Raw genomic sequence first — 15,735 nt, 5'->3', positions numbered from 1 at the left:
CGTTATTTTGATATTGTTTTACTAGGCAACCAGTTTCGATGTCACAGTCACGTCATCTTCAGCCTTGTCGCATGAACGATTACCCAGTATCGCTCTTGCATATATAAGTCAAGGCAACAATATGTGCATCTGTTTCTCTAGATACCTGAACTTAATGAGCGCGCGTGCTCCTCATACCCGTGACACCGACTGTCAAACGAACAGTCAAAAATTTTCGTACACGCTACTACAAATGTTGATAAAGAGAAACATCACAATGGTTGGAAATGGACCGAAAACAAGGCTTCCATCCCGCTAAAACTATTGCAGACCAGGGGGATTTCTAATCGCATTTCAACAAAGGCACAACGCTTCTGCACTAAAAAAAAAAAATAAAAAAATAAAAAAAAAAAAACCAGCTATGTTACTCTGTACCACGACGCAAAAGTTACTGATGGCACCAAAAGAAAACCTCAAGTTATTATAGACTGCAACGTTACAAAAGGAGCTGTGGAAGCACTAGAAAACATTGTGGTGAATTGTACAGTAAAGAGGAAGACAAACATATGGTTTATTGTTGTGTTCTCACATATCATAGACGTATTTGCACGTTACTCTTTATCTAATATTGAAGGGAGCACACCCCCAGTGGAAAGTAGACACCCAACAGCGAGGACATTTTTTGTAGGGACTCTTGGACAGCAGCTAATTGGGGTAGGGAAATGAAGAGACGAAGACATCTTCCAAGAGGAAATGCCTTGAGAGAAGGTGTAGAGAGAAGAACGTCGTTTGAATCCGTACCCCTCAAACCGGAAGAAAATAATCCTAGGAGTAAGAGGAGAGGCAGATGTCATATGTGTGGAAAAACTGATTACTGAGCCTCAGTGAGTGTGCTAAGTGTAAAACATTTGTTTGCAAGTAACCTATGACATGCACATGTAAAAACGTCTAGAAAAAATTAGGCGTGCATAGAGCAGTAAAATCAACAAACACATGTCTTTAATATTAGATTATCGTATCGTTGTACTATTCTATTATACAGTTTGAATGATTAATGCAGTAAATTATCTAAATTATAAATTTATTTGCGATTTCAACACGTAAATGTGTAAAAGTATATCCTCCATAAACAGAAAAGAAACTGGGGCCTATTTGTCCCAATCATCTTGATTGTATGTCCATAATAAACACCGTAATGGGGATAAACACCGCTTCTTTAACTTATTTCATGTTTATTCTTCGGCAGGTAAATCGTGCTATGTAATAAAAACATACTCGAACTCTTTCGACAAAATTTGCAAAATCGTGCACAAAAGTAACCGTCGTCTCGCTGTTTGTGTAACGAAGAATTTTGAGTTTGTTTTTCTTAAAATTTGGCTAAACAGCAACAGATGCTCCCCATACAATTTTATGAAATTCGTGTCTAAGCATATGAATGTTTTTGGCTGAGTGAACATCACATATTCTACGGAGCTCAACCCACATCTCGCTGGTAGCCTTGGATTCTCTAATATGAAGTAAAGGCTTGGTGTCAAACAATGAAATTAACCATTTAATAACTTTTGCATTGGCCATGATCAATTTAGAAAGACCGATCTCGTAATATTACATACTTTCCTTGTTTATTCAGCTCGCCATTTTAGATTTCAGATATTTATTCATAGCCTAAAATAGTTCTCTTCATGATGCTCCAGATCCATTAATTATCTTCGTCTGTCAGTTTTTCAATTTGCTGATTTTCGTCGCCCATTTTCTCGTTTCTTGCACTTCTGCAACGTCGAATTATCGTAAAAACCATCCAAAACTTCGCCCTTCATGAAAACCACGCATGTCTGCTAACATCCTGTTAAAACATCAAATGTAGTTTCATAACAAAACATTTATTTGAAGCACCACGAAAATGCGAATATACTGGAAGAATACATCAAAACAACCAAAGCACAATTAACACCACTCTAACGCAAACTAAAGAAGTTTCTGTAATAACAATTGGCAACATCAAAGATTAGTAATGCACACACGCACAAGCACACACACACACACACACACACACACACACACACACACACATGATGTATATTACATCTTGAATAGCCAATTACCTTTCATAACATTGTTTATATAGGGTGAGGAAAAATTCGTGCTCTCGTGCGATTCCTCACATACTGGCAATACAAAAATGTCTCTCACAAATCTTCCTCCTGCGCGTATGTCGGGCAGTATACGAACATTTAAGATGGTCATCGTGGCAACACTCTTATCACGTGTACAATAACTACCTCTGTTAGGAACTTGTTGAAGTGCTCTGCGCTTCGTGCAGTGGATAACGTTTTTGGTTGGCATGCAGGAGTTCGAGGGCCCGATTCTGGAGCGAGGCTTATTTGTTTTTATTTGATAAAAGTAGTCTGCATGGTACAGTACATTGGGTCTTCTACAAAACATTTGCAGTTACGTACAACGAACACAGAAATGGAAATACAATCGTTTTCATTGGTCAGCTTTTAAATAAACCATTTGTACGTCGTGTGCGCGAGTTGTTTCGCTCCACTGCATCTGTTAGATTCCAGAATTGTTTTGCGTGTACCCTCCCCCAATGGTCCCATCGATTAATACTTTATTCTTACCACGTTGAGATCCATTACATTTCGTCAGTGTCTTACGTCACCAGTAGGGCTAACGTGCTTTGCAGATAATTTTTAGGGCGGCATTTGGGGAGGGTACACAGGAAAAACATGCAGTGGCGCGAAACAAATCGCGTCCACGACGTGCTAAAGACGTTTTTAAAAGCTGACCAGGGAAATTGATTATAGTTCCATTTCTATATTCGTAATTTCGAACTACAAATATTTTGTAGAAGACCGAATGTAAACTCTGTATGACGATTAAGACGCCAGATACTACACCATGCTGACTACTTTTAGTGAACAAAAACAAATAATCTTCAATCGAGAATCAAACCGTCGACATTCTGCATGTTAACCCAAAACCCTATCCACTGCACCAACCGCGTAGCACTGACCTATCTTATCTGTCCATGGAGGTAGTTAACGTACACGTGATTACAGTGTTGCCAGATTTCCAGTCTCTACGTCCATTTACTGCCCGAAATATGCATAGGACAACATTTTGTGAGTGACGTTTTTGTTTTGCCAGTATGTGAGAGGTCGCTCTGCGAAGTCCGAGTGCGCGAATTTTTCCTCGCCCTGTATGTAGGGTCGTCCATTGATAGTGACCGAGCCAAATATCTCACGAAATAAGCATCAAACGAAAAAACTGCAAAGAACGAAACTCGTCTAGCTTGAAGGGGGAAACCAGATGGCGCTATGGTTGGCCCGCTAGATGGTGCTGCCATTGCTCAAACGGATATCAACTGCGTTTTTTTTTAAATAGGAACCTCATTTTTATTACATATTCTTGTAGTACGTAAGGAAATATGACTGCTTTACTTGGACCACTTTTTTCGCTTTGTGATAGATGGTGCTGTAATAGTCACAAAGGTATAAGTACGTACTTTCACGTAACATTCCGCCAGTGCGGACGGTATTTGCTTCGTGATACATTACCCGTGTTAAAATAGACCGTTTACGAATTGCGGAAAAGGTCCATATCGTGTTGATGTATGGCTGTTGTGATCAAAATGCCCAACGGGCGTGTGCTATGTATGCTGCTCGGTATCCTGGACGACATCATCCAAGTTTCCGGACCGTGCGCCGGATAGTTAGGTTATTTAAGGAAACAGGAAGTGTTCAGCCACATGTGAAACGTCAACCACGACTTGCAACAAATGATGATGCCCACGTAGGCGTTTTAGCTGCTGTCGCAGCTAATCCACATATCAGTAGCAGACAATAATGCGGGAGAATCGGAAATCTCATAAACGTCGATGTTGAGAATGCTACATCAACATCAATTTGCATCCGTACATATTTCTATGCACCAGGAATTGCATGGCGACGACTTTGAACGTTCTGCCACTGGGCACAAGAGAAATTACGGGACGATGACAAAGTTTTTGCACGCGTTCTATTTAGCGACGAAGCGACATTCACCAACAGCGGTAACGTAAACCGGCATAATATAAACTATTGGGCAACGGAAAATCCACGATGGCTGCGACAAGTGGAACAGTAGCGACTTTGACGGGTTAATGTGTGGTGCTGCATTAAGGGAGGAAGGATAATTGGCCCCCATTTGATCGATAGCTGTCAAAATGGTGCAATGTATGCTAATTTCCTACGTAATGTTCTACCGATGTTACTACAAGATGTTTCACGGCATGACAGAATGGCGATGCACTTCCAGCATGATGGATGTCCGGCACATAGCTCGCGTGCGGTTGCAGCGGTATTGAATAGCATATTTCATGACAGGTGGATTGGTCGTCGAAGCACCATTCCATGACCCGCACTTTCACCCGATCTGACGTCGCCATATTACTTTCTGTGGGGAAAGTTGAAAGATATTTGCTATTGTGATCCACCGACAACACCTGACAACATGCGTCAGCGCATTGTAATGCATGTGCGAACATTACGGAAGGCGAACTACTCACTATTGAGAGGAATGTCGTTAAACGTATTGCCAAATGCACTGAGGTTGACGGACATCATTTTGAGCATTTCTTGCATTAATGTGGTATTTACAGGTAATCATGCTGTAATAGCATGCGTTCTCAGAAATGATAAGTTCACAAAGTTACATATATCACATTGGAACAGCCGAAATAAAATGTTCAAACGTACCTACGTTCTATATTTTAATTTAAAAAACCTAGCTGTTACCAACTGATCGTCTCAAATTGTGAGTCATATGTTTGTGACAATTACAGCGCCATCTATCACAAAGCGAAAAAAGTGGTCCAACTAACTATTTAAAAGAACACAGTTGATATCCATTTGACCTATAGCAGCGCCATCTCGCGGGCCAACCATAGCGCATCTGGTTTCCCCCTTCAAGCTAGACGAGTCTCGTTCTTTGTAGTTTTTTTGTTGGACGCTTATTTCGTGAGATACTTGGCCCGGTCACGATCAATGGACCACCCTGTATATACTGAGCAATCACAACGTTATGACCGTAATGGCCGGTATGTCCTCTTTTTGCGTGGCTAACATCGACAACGCCTCATGACATGCAAGAAATGAGACCTTGGAAGGTCGTTGGAGGGAGATGGCAACACATCTGCACACATAAGTCATCTGATTCCCGAAAATGGCAGGGACGGTGGCACTGAGCTTAGACGCCACGTTGAGTCTCATCCCAGGGGTCTTCGTTTGGGTTCAGATCTGGCGAGTTGGGTGTCCAGTACGTCAATTAGTACTGGCCACTTTCTCCCTAGAACCCCACCATTACACTCCTGAATTCTGTTATCTTATTGAAAAATGCCACTGCCGTCGGGAAACGTTGATCATTATGAAGGAGTGCACGTGGTCTGCCACCAGCGTTCGGTACGCCCTACCCGTCATGGTGTCTTGCACGAGATCCACTGCACCCACGGTTGCCCACGTGAATGCTCTCCAGAGCATAATGGAGTCACCTCCAGCTTACCTCCATCACGCACTACAGCCGTCAGGAATCTGTCTCCCTGGAAAACGACGGATTCGCAGCCACCCATCGGCATTACGAAGAAGGTATCGGAATTCATGAGATCATGCATCGCTCTGCCACTGCGTCAACAACCAGTGTCGATGTTCAGGTTCGCATTTCACTCGCAGTTGTTGATGTCACGGTGTTATCATTGGCACATACATTGGTCGTCGGCTGCGGAGGCCCATCGTTAGGAGTGTTCGGTGCACGGTGTATTTAGACACAGCAATACCCTGCCCACAGTTAGTTCCGCAACAGTTCGGCGGTTGTCTTGTTGTACCAATTTGTCCAGCCAACGACGTCTGACACCATTTATGAGGACGGATGACCGCCCAATCCCTCGATGTCTGGACATGGTTTCACCTTGGTTTCGCCAGGTATTGAAGGCACTCACCACAACACTCCGCGAACACCCGACAAGTCATGCAGTTTCCGATATGCCCGTGCTGAGCCTCTGGGTCATCAAAGTCTGCATAGATATCATTCTACACACGGACAGCATTCTCACTGATACTTCATAGTTCAAATGGCTCTGAGCACTATGGGACTTAATATCTGTGGTCTTCAGTCCCCTCGAACTTAGAACTACTTAAACCTTGCTTTTATTAAGTGATTTAAGCTGCATTGGGCTACCAAGGATATCTGTTTCTATGTTTCTCATCTTGACAGTTGTTCTTGATTGGAATTCAAGAATATTTACTTCATCTTCTTTGGTGAAGCAGTTTCGAAAATCCGTGTTTAATAACTCTGCTTCAGTGTCCCTGTCATCAGTGACTTCACTGTTGTTATCGCGCAGTGAATGTATTGATCGCGTCGTCTTGCCCCTGGTATGCTTAATGTATCACCAGAATCTGTTTGGGTTTCCTGCCAGATTTCGAGACAGAGTTTTGTTGTGGAAATTAGTGAAAGCATCTCGCATTGAAGTCACCACTGACTATAATTGTATGAGTGGGGGACCTATTAGAAATTTGACTCAAGTTTTCTTTGAACTGTTCAGCAGCTATATTTTCTGAGTCGGGAGGTGAGTAGAACGATCCAATTAATAGTTTAGTCCGATTGTCAGGTATGACCTCTAACCATACTATTTCGCAGTAAGTATCTACTTCAATTTCACGACAAGGCAAATTACTTCTGACAGCAATAAAAACTTCACCACCAAATGTATTTATTCTATCCTTTCTGAACACTGTTAGAGCGTTTGAAAAAATTTCTGCTGAACTTATTTCAGCTTAAGCCAGCTTTCTGTACCTATAACTATTTGAGCTTCAGTGCTTTCTAATAGGGCTTGGAGCTCTGGTTCTTTCCCAACACAGCAACGACAATTTACAACAGCAATACCGATCGTTTCTACAACTAACTTACAGGGTTTTACCTGCCCCCTTTTAGATGGACGCCCTTTTCGTTGTTCCCTGAGGCCCTCTAACCTAAAAAACGGCCCAGTCCCTTCCACACAGCCCCCGCTATACGTGTAACGTGTACTCGCTTCCTGGGTGTAGTGGACTCCTGAACTATTAGCGGAACCCGGAAACCCACCACCCGATGGCGCAGGTCAAGGAATCTGCAGCCTACACTGTCACAGAACCGGCTGAGCCTCAGATTCAGACTCTCCACTCGGCTCTGCACCAAAGCACCACAGTTGGTTCTATCGACGATGCTGCAGAAGGTGAGCTCCGCCTTAATCTCGCTTTCCGCTAGCCACCCGAAGCCAGTGAGAATCTCCTCCGATCCAAAGCGACATACGCCATTGTTACCGACATGAGCCACCACCTGCAGTTGGCTGCACCACGTACTCTTCATGGCAGCCGGAAGTAGCCTTTTCACATCTGGAATGACTCCCCCCGCGTATGCACACAGAGTGTACACTGGCTTCCTTCCACTTCTTGGCAGCTATGTTCCTAAATGGTTCAAATGGCTCTGAGCACTATGGGACTTAACATCTGAGGTCATCAGTCTCCTCGAACTTAGAACTACTTAAACCTAACTAACCTAAGGACATCACACACTTCCATGCCCGAGGTAGGATTCGAACCTGCGACCGTAGCGTTCACGCGGTTCCAGACTGAAGTGCCTAGAACCGCACGGCCACACCGAACGGCGATACTTCATGCACATGCACGTGTCTGACTAGCAGTCATTCCTGACAGGTGACGCTACTGTCGCCTGGACGGATTTATACCGACAGTAGATCAGTCTCTATTGCTGGAAAAAAATAGTACACACGATGATGGCATATGCCATATGGGGGAGAGTAAATGTAGTAGTAATGCTTTCAACGTCTCCGCTTGCATAGAGCATAGTGGCATAGCAACCACGGCCATGTCTGTGTCTACACGTTAATAGGGAATACTCACTGGAGGAAGGTTCAGTGTCGTGCAAGCGTGTGGAGCAAGAAATAACTAAATAACTATATCACAGAGTCTCACTCGTACTCCATACAGTCAACTGAGCATGTTTGAAAGGGATCAAACTGTGGCCTTCCGAGTGATGGTATGGCTCTTTTGGAGAATTTTCACACATTTTGGAAGTACTGTGCCAGTTGTGCAACGATGCTGGTATCAGCTGTCACGTGAACATTCTCACACCCATAGACGAGGGGGTCTTGGATGTCCATGCAGGACAGACGCCAGCAAGGATCGTTGTATTTTAAGGGCAACGGTGGTGGATCGTACAGATACCAGAGATAAAAGGGCTCGTGAGCCTAGACGTGTAAACACAAACGATTTGGAAGTGATTACTCGCAGTGGGACAACGTGCACACACACCTCTAGCCCGTCTTGCACTCAATCGGCAACATCGACGGGCACGACTCGACTGGTGCCGCCAGAGGATCATGGAATGGTGCGTCGTTATCTTGAGCGGTGAAAGCAGATTCTGCCTGCACGCCAGTGGTGGTCGCTTGCACCTGCGATAAAGAGCCGGTGAGCGTTCTGTCGCATAGTGCATTCGTCAAAGACACAGTGGTCCCACCCCAGGCCTTATGGTCCGGGTTGCGATAAACTACAGCTCTAGTTCACTTTTGTTGTTTCTGGAGGGTAAAATAACCAGTTCTCTGTACGTGCAGAGTGGTGTTAGACCTGTTCTTTTGTTTTTAGTGCAACAGGAAGGTGATGTGTGGCGCCAGCAGTGCAATGCTCGACCAAAACTGCCAGTGAAACTCAACGTTCCCTGCAAGACGTGCAACAACTTCACTGGCCAACATGATCTCCGGACTCGTCTCCAAAAGAGCACGTATGGGATATGATGAGAAGTGATTCGTGCGACCCATCAGCCAACAACTCTTACAGACCTGCTTGAACAGGTCTAGCAGGTATGGCATGACGTATCCATGGGCGGTACTAGCCATGTGTACGATCTACTGGACGCCAGAGTCAGGGTCTTCACGGCCGCCCGTGGAAGCTATGCCACACATAGCTTACGGGGAATTCAGTATCAGTTGATACATGGTACATCAGAGAAGTTTGTGCTATATATAAGGTGTTTGTCTTAACTGAGACATACTTTTTTTTCACTTGCCGCCCCGATATTACGACCCACCACCTAATTGCTTAAGGTGAGTCTTTATTGACCACATGGTCGCTGCAATCGGTATATGGGCGCTGATGTGGCTCAACCTCCACGTCAGTTCCCGCATCCGATCGCACCGTTGCCTGTATCCCGCCACATGGAGGCCTGTCACAGTTGATCATGTTTTGTTTTTGTCTCTTTTATTTTGTTTTCTTTTACTTGGTTACCTTTGTTTGCTATTTGTCTTTCTTTTCTTTTCTTTATGGCAGCTTTCCCAAACCGTTTGACAAAAATTTACATGAAATTTTAATTTTGAAATAGAAATACAAAAATGTAGTTTAGAATGAAGAAGCGGAAAGAAGATAGGAAAGGAAGAAGTTTATAGTCCCTCCACCCTGGGGAACTGCGGATGAAAGCCTTGGAATTAGTAGTCAAGCCGTTGATCCTCAGTCTCCAATCCTTTGATTACCTTTAACTAAGAAGATCTATGCTAATCTATAATTACTATGCTAATTACTAAAGCTGTTACTAAGATAATTACGCTATTGACAGGCTTAAAGTGCCGTGTTTGCCTGTGGCAATTGCGACGGTGCGCCGACACTGTTTGCATCTATCCATGTTGAGCTTCAGTTTTGTGTTATCTGTTGAGATATCTGTACATTATGTTTGGACTAATGCATTTCTGTCGGTCTTCTTTCTGTCTCGGTTTTCATCCTCCACAATATGGCGTCTATGTAGGTGCTGCATCTAGGTTTGTCGTCTGTACAGTCTCTCGCGCCTGTACTCTTTATGGACTTCGTCTGAGATTTTTTCGGTCAGTACGTTTAGTTCGTCCCATACTTCTGGTGTTCTGATTGCATCGTATATGTGTCGTTCAGTTTGTAAGTGCTGTATTCCTGGTGTGTTCCTGTGATGTCTGTATTTCCCGCAAAACAGGATTGTGTGTTCGGAGGTTCCCATATCTCGCATGATGTACGTGTAGATGTGTCTCTTAGACTCAAGGCCGGCCGGAGTGGCCGTGCGGTTCTAGGCGCTACAGTTTGGAGCCGAGCGACCGCTACTGTCGCAGGTTCGAATCCTGCCTCGGGCATGGATGTGTGTGATGTCCTTAGGTTAGTTAAGTTTAATTAGTTCTAAGTTCTAGGCGAGTGATGACCTCAGAAGTTAAGTCGCATAGTGCTCAGAGCCATTTGAACCAAGACTCATGAGGTTCAAGTGTGTGGGATAAGGTCCGTGCCCAGACAAGAAATGCACCATGCCGTGGCTAGGATCGGCATGTTTCATCCTTTATCTTCCCGTGATATCTGGAAAAAATGTATGTACTCTACGTCCCTTATCACTTGTGCCCCATTCTTCTTGCCATGTACCGATTTTCCATTGATTGAGATCCCGCTTGTTGCTCAGCGGAGAACCAGTTATTATATTAACCTGGTCTAGTCTGCCCATCTTTAACCAGTACAGTGCGGCCCGATGCGTAATTGTTATATCTACAGGGAAGATTCCAAGCACTACACACAGCGCTTCGATCGATGTCATGCCAAATGCTCCTGATAGTCGCATTAGGACGCTTCTCTGTCCCCGCGCTAACTGCTGTTCTGTTTGTGACGAGGTTGAATCTGTGCGCCCATGTACTGGCCGCAAAACTTAGTAATGGTTTGAAGAGTGCGCAGTGGTAGGTTCGTGTGACTGACAAAGGAAGTCTGTATTGTCTTGAATTTATCTTTGCCAGTTTGTGCAGTATTTTTTCTGCCTTGTCTATTGATATTGTAATGTGTTCATGGAAATTCAGCTCTTCATCTATGTGTACCCTCAGGTAGCGGGCTACTCTGGTTCTTTTTGTGTTGTTGTCCCCTATTTTGACCAATGGGTTGCGTTTTAATTGACCTTTCAGAAGCGTGTATGTTGTTTCGTTACCCGCTATCTTGAGCTTTTTTGTGTTGCACCATTGTGTTATTGTTTGCAATGTGCCACTCGCCTTCTCCTCTAGCTGGGTTCTTGTGTTTGCTGAGATGACCACAAGCAGGTCGTCTGCATATGCGACAACTCCATCTGTCCTATTGTCCCCATCCAGCAGTTGCAGGAGGGGTTCAAAGATTATGTCCCAGAAGATGGGCCCACAGATCGAACCCTGGGGACAACCTTTGGTAATTTTCCTTATTACCGTCTGTTTGCCCACAAGCCATTCCACTATTCTATCCCTGCAGTAGTCTAATAGACTATTTATATACTAAGATGGTATCTGTTCTTTCGGACACGTTCGGAAGAACAGATATCATCTTAGTATATATATATAGTTAAGGCCCACCGGCCACTTCACCATCTTATTCTGTGCGAATGCACAAACAGTGCCCGAACTCTTACGGGAATCGGCAACGCGCTGCGAGTAATGAGTATAATTGGCGGGGGCGCTACGAAGGTAGTGTGGGACAATAGGTTGAGAATGTGGGTTTCACGGGAGGCGTGCCAGAGATAAATCCCTGCAGTCGCGCTATTCTCTCTGTCCTCCGTGGCTCAGATGGACAGTCTGGGTTCGGCAGGGCAGCAGTGCGCACCGCGCTCGGCCATACACGCCGCTGCGCGCGCGGAGTGTTTTGTTTACTTCCTCGTCACCGCGCTTCTCAGTCGAACAAGCTCTAATGACCAACTCTTACAGGAAGATCACTCTTAAGTTCACCTTCTCAAATGAATACGCACGACCCAAAGCACTGGCCGTCGAACGCTTCCTACGCGGAGACGTGAAGATCCCCCGTGACGAACTCAGCGGCATACACCTATCGATCATTAGCAGCGTCGTTTATGTTAAGATGATTTCCGACGCTGCCTGCAATGAGATTATTCAAAGGACACGACATGGACTAATATTTCGGCACTCCGACGGAAACGTAGGGCCTGTGGATGTCGACCATGCAGGACTTGGCCTTCGGACGATCCGTGTATTCGAAATGCCTTTCGAAGTGAATGAAGAAGAAAGTCATCGCGGCGCTAAGCCCGTTCGGAAAAGTCCAGAGCCACGTAGCCGAGACATGGGCACAGTTTACGACGTATCCGGTGCTTAATGATGTGAGACAAGTCAGAATCGATCTCAAACGGTACGTTCCATCGTACATTTCTATCGGCGGCTGCCGTGCGGTGGTCATTTACGACGGATAACCTCGAACATGTTCCGGTTGTGGCAAAGAAGGCCACGTCCATAATGAATGCCTGCAACGCCACATCACACAACTAAGGCACGACGACACGAACACCGACAGAACCACAACCATCCTTCCAGTCACCTATGCGGCGACACTGCACGTCCAGCCCTCACAAGACGCCGTTCATGAGCGTCTCTCTGATCCGATACACCCGGAGGCGTCCCAGCACCTTGACACCGGCGATGCCGCCCGTGAACATGTCCAACAGCCCGACACGCCCACACTAGAAGATCACAAGGATACCAACGAGACTGTTCTGGAGAATGACGACCGCATCATAACACCCGCGGCTTTTGTACCGGAACGACGTGAATCTCTTCCTTCCTCAGACACCGAAACTCATTGCCGAAAGCAGAAGTCGCCGAAACGACGAAAAAAACGCCGCAAGACATCAGAATCGTCCATTGAGCTCCCTCCGCAGGACGAAGAGATGGCACATCACTCTGACGGAGAACACGATAACACTTTCTCCTCTGCCACGGAGACGCGGCATCCACAAGACGGTGAACCGTCCAACAGAGATCGTGCGCAAGCCCCGCGCCCAGAAGCCAAGGAACATAGCACGCCTGTTGTCACCGACGCAATTGCTCCGACTCGGCCAGCGCTGCCATCTCTCGCCGATGTCAAACCTGTCGGACATTTTTCATGGGCGGATGACACGGATTTCCCACCTCCATCTGATGCGGAAATGAGATCTGTCCCTCCGTTAGACCAAAACTAAAATGGGGGACGTTTCTGCGGCGACTCCTGTGACTTCTATGGACTTCACGCATCCACCACGACAATCTTCACCAGCTACGAACCTATCGGCAGCACGGATCTCCCATCAGGCGTACCGAATAGCTACTATCAATACTAATCATATCGGCTCCCACGTTAAACTTCAACTGCTCCGTGACACGCTAAGAGCAGCGGACATCGACATCGCCCTGTTACAAGAACTGCGGACAGCAACTTGGACTGGGTGTTATGGATATGAGACGTACGCCGCCCCTGCAGCTATGGAACACACAGGCGCAGCCATCCTCCTACGAGAAGGGATTGCAGTTTCCGATGTCGCATACCTCCCAACGGCGCGAGGGGTGGCCATAACAGTTGAAGGACTCAAAATCATAAATCTCTACGCCCCATCGGGCACTGATAAACGGAGGGATCGCTCCCAGTTCCACGCAGAAGATATCACGCCTTTATTCCTCGGCCGATACGATCATCTCATCGTTGGTGGAGATTTCAACTGTGTTCTCGAGCGCACAGACCAATACCCCCATTTCACCACATGTCCGGAACTTCGCTTCCTCGTCCGCCGCCTTCGTCTCCTCGATACTTGGCGAGTGGTACACGGTGACCGCCCGGAGTATACACACATCACGAGCCACTCCGCCAGCCGACTTGATAAACTATACATCCCTGACGCTCTGAAGTCAGTTCTCCTCGACGCGGAACGTTGGCCGTCTGCCTTTACGGATCATGAAATCTGCATCTGTACCATGAACCTACGTCGACAATCTATATGGCGCAGTGCAGGACTCTGTAAACTCAATGTCACGCCACTACGGGACCCTGAATGTCGACAACGGCTCACCGACACGTGGCACACCTGTGTTCAACGCATTATGCGTTACGAGACCACACTGCAGTGGTGGTTGCTGTGCGCCAAACCGGCCATCCGACGCACATTGACACACTATGGCAGAGCCAAAGCCAGGTGGAATCACCACACAACTGATTTCTACTATAGCGCTCTACGTGAACTCATGGATCATCCTCCATCCCCGGATCACCTAAAAGAAGCTCAACGCATTAAGGCAAAGATTTTAACCTTGACCAGATGCCGTCTAGAGGGAGCTATTGTACGAGCGCGCAGCCAAGATAGGATTAACGGTGAAGAACCTTCTATGCATCATATTGTTCAAAACGTTCGTCAACGCAGACAGGCTTCAATGTCAACTTTAGACCTACCTGATGGACGACGGCTGACATCGCAAGCTACCATTGCGCATGCATTCACAACGCACTATAGATTTTTCTACCAAGAAGTACCTGCCGGTGCAGAGGCCATTGCTGAGGTTGCCCAGTAGACACTTGGTACTCTAAACGCAGCAGCTGCAGACCTCCTGACTTCTGAAGTGACCACCGACGACGTCTAAGGCGACGTGGCCAAAGGGTCTCTGAATCGATCTCCCGGCCCGGATGGTTTACCTCTCGAATTTTACAGAACCTTCCAAGATTTGATGTTGCCACGATGGAGGGTCATGTACTGGGAACATTTGTCCGGCGCGGCGAACCCGCCACCAATGTTCATGGAAGGCTTACTTGTACCAGTCCTGAAACCCGCAGGAGGAACACGACTCGACAGTTATCGGCCAATCACGTTACTCAATTCCGACTTCAAGATTTTCGCACGCCTTCTAACAGTGCGACTCAAACATGTCTTACGAGACATTGTTTCCCACGAACAAACATCCTTAGGCGGCTATCGTAATAAACAGACAGCCCTCAGCGAATATCGAGATCTGATCGCTGTGGCAACACACTCGCGACTACCAGGCGAATTTAATCTCTATCGACTTCAAACAAGCGTTTGACCGCGTCAATCATGCATTCCTCAACGCAGTGACGGACCGAATGGCAATTCCCCCGACGTTCACGCAAGTGATTATGCGGCTCCTTCGTGGAGCAACTTCCAGACTTCTCGACAACGGCAGACTTACAGAACCTATACGGATTGAACGCTCAGTACGGCAGGGTTGCCCTTTGTCGACGGTGCTTCATGCCATTGCGATGGAACCACTCATTTGCGGATTACGGCGACGTTTGACAGGTATTCCACTCCGGGATCATATGTTCCGCTGCCGAGCTTACGCGGACGACTTGGCCCTCGTCGTACGTTCAGCGGCTGACGTACAAGCTGCGATGCAGTGGATTACCCGTTACAGTGCAGGGGCAGGGAGCGCTATGAGCGTGGCAAAATCATGCGCCATGAAGATCGGCCGCGGCGTTGCCGCAGACAGCGTAGTCCCATTTCAACTGGTGGACACCCTTCGTTGTCTCGGATTGGTGTACACGCGAGACATTCGCCGCACCTCGGCGATCAATTTTCGGGCGCTACTGCAACGCATCCGGGCCAACATACAAAATCACATACTACGACCGCTGAATATGTGCCAGAGAGTCACCTTCGTCAATACCCATCTGGCAGCCCGGATACCCCATATAGCTCAGATTCTGCCCATCACTGCGACAATGGCGGCCACATTACAGGCGGATTTCGGCTATTTTATTTGTTCTGGACACATCTTCAAAGTCCAGTATCATGCTCTCACCTTACCGAAGCGGGACGGTGGCCTCGATCTGGTTAATGTGAAAGCCAGGACTACAGCACTTTACACCAATACTATGCTCTGGTTATGGAAAAGCCAAAATGCTAGTTTTACTGTTGACCACTGAGCTCGCACCTGTTTCGAGACGCCCACCG

This window comes from Schistocerca serialis, chromosome 8 (genome assembly GCF_023864345.2).
Source record: "Schistocerca serialis cubense isolate TAMUIC-IGC-003099 chromosome 8, iqSchSeri2.2, whole genome shotgun sequence".
Taxonomy (NCBI): domain Eukaryota; kingdom Metazoa; phylum Arthropoda; class Insecta; order Orthoptera; family Acrididae; genus Schistocerca; species Schistocerca serialis.
This window is presented reverse-complemented; position numbering follows the sequence as displayed.